This window comes from Cygnus atratus, chromosome 23 (genome assembly GCF_013377495.2).
Source record: "Cygnus atratus isolate AKBS03 ecotype Queensland, Australia chromosome 23, CAtr_DNAZoo_HiC_assembly, whole genome shotgun sequence".
Classification (NCBI taxonomy): Eukaryota; Metazoa; Chordata; class Aves; order Anseriformes; family Anatidae; genus Cygnus; species Cygnus atratus.
This window is the reverse complement of record NC_066384.1, coordinates 7,330,012-7,334,618: the sequence shown is the minus strand read 5'-3', so window position 1 is coordinate 7,334,618 and position 4,607 is coordinate 7,330,012.

Genomic DNA, 4,607 nt, shown 5'->3' with positions numbered 1-4,607 from the left:
TATTCCAAGCAAGGTTCATCTGGGATTAAGTAAATACTTTTGTTTCTGAAATCCTCACTGATACCTCTAACTCAACCAGTTAAATTTCTTCAGTATTGGTGTCAGTGCTACAACTGGCATGCTCAGTTTCACAGTAAAAAATGATTGAACTAGTTATCCCCTATAGCTTACTGAGCTCTTTCAACTTCTCTGGTCCTTCCGAACTACTGTATTGTGCACTCAGTAAAACAAAGGTCTTGACGCACCTGGCTGAGCAAACATGCTATCCTGAGGGACTCAAAGATATCCAAGAATTTTTAAGTTTGATCTGCAATCCTTCCAAAATCTGATCTTCAGCTTTTGATATATGTGAACTATAGACAAAATAGACCTTCCACAAAAAAGTTCATTACTAAACTCCAGTGATTTTAACATAGCCAACTACAACTCCCCCTTAGTTTAGTAGCAATTCTTTTGCAATGAATGCCTTGTAAGGATTGTCGGATTCAAAAGATAAAAGATCCAAACTCATGATATGCCAGTTTTTTTTTTTGTTTTCCCAAGATAAAGCTTTTGTTTTTTTAAAAAAGACACGAACCTACTTGGACACTTTTACAGCATCTAGACTTCAAAGAAGTGCACTGTAAGTTCTTCACTTTTTCCTCATGGGGAAAAAAATCTGGCTTTGATTACAGAAGAAAAATCCAAGTGTTTAAAACCTTTTATGTTTCCAGCATCTCAAAAATTGCATCCATTTTTCTTCTGAAGCACAAGTCACCTTTATTTTCAAACTGGTTTCAGTTGAAAGAACTTACGCCATGCGCCTCTTGGACATGGATGAATTTAAATTCAATCATTACCTTCAGTGCTTGAAAACTCTCCATGGCAATTGCAGATTTTCAACAAAATTCCAGTGATCAGGTCTGTGGAGGTCATCTCTTCCCTCCCTCCACCCCCAAACCCTTTAATCTTATTGAAGTAAATTAGAAAGAAAGTTGTCTTACCGATAACTCCAAGGTTAATGTCCCTTGCGAACCCCACCTAGCAAGTCGACATCATGACATGTCAGGTCAGCCTCAATCACGCTTCCCTGATAGTCAGGTAAAAGGAAGGAGTTAAAATACAAAATTGACACTTGCACATTTCTGGACATCAGAAAATGTGATGCAATATAGTCTGAACTGTGTTTCAGAGCTTCTGGTAACCTCCAGGTTGTTTAAACATTTCTTCAGAGGGATTCTCCTATTCTAAGTTTTCAGAAATTCCTGATCAAATATTGCAGATACACCTTGACTGCTTTGTTTGAATGAGAACAAAAGTTTAAGATTCCCTTTAAAGCAAATGATTTTTTTCCTACTTTACCGATTTTATCAGCCAAAGTATGCCAAACTAAGCCACTCAGTTTCAAAATACGTTTTAAGCCAATACACTACATCTAAACAGCTTCATTCAAATTTTAAGTTAACAGAAGCTCCAAGTGTTTTTTTTTTTTTGTTTTGTTTTTTAAAAGATAAACAGGACACACAACTTGGTACACTCTTTCTATAAGGCTCTAAGTTATTAAGTGCTTCACATGAATGACAATCCAACTGGCAAACTTTCATTATGTAAGTAATCCTTAATCACACAAATACTCACACATGATCAAAGATCACTCAGGAAAGATTTGTAGGACTGGGTTCTTGTTTTTCCACATATGGGCCGATCTCATCATTTCTAGATTACTATTAAATCTTGCTGAGAATTAATATGCATTATGGTCTCCAGGCCTAGGTGCCAAACATGCCTTACTAAGAAGTCGGAGCCTTTTTGCTCAATACCTCAAATTTGTTCTCCTGCTAGCCTTATAATAAGAGTGCCTTCTGTATAGTTCAAATTACAGAAATGGGCTTCATGTCCAAATGCAGAGGGTACAAAAATGATAGTCAAAGTCATATGGTGATATTCTACTTAGACTTCTAAGTTCATTTTGAAAATGCTTTAAGCAATGCAGATATTCTAATAAAGAGACTATAAATGCTGGGTCCTGAAAATAAACAATGCTACAAAAATTAAACTTTTTAATGCTTTGAAAAATGCAAATTATGTTTAATGAATTAGTAAAATTAAAAGCTGAGTTTAGTAAATTGATTTTTGTTAATTATGTGCAAGTAATCCTACACCATAATAGCTGTAAAAATCTTTTGCTCAGAAGTTTTGGAATTGCTATAAATCTGGCAACCTACTTTTTTATTTATATATCAAACGCCTTATCAATACAGACATTTAAGCAACTGCTATAAATGAGTGATCAAATGATTATTAAAGTCCCATTTCATGGCTCCTCCTCCAATGCAAGCAGGACACTCAAAAGCTTAATATTGGTTTGCAAGTTGAAATCCATTCTCAACATACTTTATATGAGGATTTTTGTTAAGTTATACTGAAGAAAAGATCAAAACAGATGCATGAGAGTAAATTTAAATTTATTTTTTTTTGACTACGTATCAAAATTGTGCCGAGAAGATTCTTCCCTTGAATATCTGTCATCAGGCATAGTAGATTTTTCCACTGTGCTACAGTATTTTTGTTCCATGTTTTTGTCAATAATTTTAAGTTCAAGTTCACTGTACACCACTACTAGACTAAGCCGTAGTACACATTACGGATTCAGTGGAGCACTGTTGCAAATTTAAATAGTTAATTTAAGTATCCATCAGTCACATAAATTGCAGAACTTGTTATAGCTTGTAAATATAAACTTCTACTGATTTTCATTTTCAGTTATAAGAAAGTATAGCTCACTTGTCATACTCAATGAAAATATTAGGATAATTAGTGGTTTTTGGCAGACACAAATACAAGATGTAGCTTTACAATTCTTGATGAAGACATTTTTTGTTACTTAGTTGTCTTATAAACATTAGAATTGGAGTTTTTCACTCCCTCCCCCCCCCCCCCCACAACTCCCCTTCCCCTTAAGCATGCACTGGGACTTAATCTCTCCTGGGCTAACACTCAAAAGCCGCTGTATGTGAGTTACTACCTTTCTTCCAGGACAGACAGTACTTTAGATTTGATTCCAATTAATCTCCCCTAAACCATATTATCCCCTTTACAATGATTAATGAAATACAAATACTTCTTGGAACTACAGGGTTCTGCTCGACACCACAAAATCTATATAATTACTATAAAGTCATAGTGATAGAACAGCAATCCCTTGTATTAAAACAAAATTACAAGCCAGATCCTTACCACAAGAAAAAGCCTGAAACGCATACCCAGGCAATACCCCTCTGACTTCACTGCTCAAGTAAGGAACAGAGAGGACAGGATTTGGCCCCATTAACTTTATGAAATAAAAAACAAGAACAAAAAGAAAAAAGCTTTAACATACTAAAATATTAATTTTGGAAAGCACTTTAAATTACTTAATGACCAATATACTAATTTGAAAGGAAGAGCGCCTGACAAAGGGGCAAACCCATTTTTGAGAACCAGATATACATCCTAATTTCAATTCATCTCAAAAGTCAAACCATGCAATTATATACCAGGCCCACAACAATACAGCGTGGGAAGGCTTTTTTTTTTTTTAACATTCTGACATAATACAATTAAAAGACACCAGACAGGAATAGAAGACAAAGGGAGGAGTACGACCGTTGAAGTTTAATTTCCCCAATAGTCTGTGTTTATAATGCTGTAATCAGGTATGAGCAACGTATTTGATTTGGATATTTAGAGGTCCAACAATAGTTTTCTTTAGAGAAAGTTCTAATCCTTTTTGTTTCTCTTTCTTGAGAAGCAAATGTTTCTTCATTGGGGTACAGAATGGCTCAGATGCAACAGAAGAATGTCATAACTCGCCAGTTAAAATTGACATCTGGGAATGTCCAATACAAGGGTCCATAAAAGCAACACACAATACCCCAATAATGTAGCTAGTAGTCTCCACAAAAGATAAGATGTATTTTTTTAAACAGCCTTTGTTACAAGGCACAAGAATTCTACGGCAAATTGTTCATCATGGCAGAACATCAAATTAAAATGTCAAGACAGAATTAGGTAGAGTATGGAGAGTATGTTTGTGTTATCTGCAGCCAAAAGTTAGTTTACTAACTTTTAGGTGCCACAGCACCTAATTTGTTAGTTCTTATCCCTACTCAAACACTATCTTAAGTTAAACTAACATGCTTGAGATCAAAACCATTTCCCTACATGTTTGTACACTGAGTAATACAATATGGCTGTATTCTAACAGAATAGCCTCTAGAGGGACTCCACAATACATAGCAAAAAGGAACAAAATTAACACTATTGTAGGCTCTGCTTCCTTCTCCACATTACATTAACAAATTATATTTGAATTGGATCTCCGTGAATGTTTGGATACATTTCAACAAATAAAAAGCAAAAAAAAGATTCGAAGTTAAATGCTGGTAAGTTACTGAACAGCAATTAAACAGAGTGCCCTTTGGGCTATCTGTAATTTCTTCTAGTTCAGACTGATGTCCACAGTGCTACATGTTGGAAAGCACAAGAAATTTTGCATGAATTTGATCACTCACATAGGCAGTTATACTTTGAAAACAATGTTTTTCGCAAGAATTACCAATGAAATAATGTTTTAGGACACAATTGAA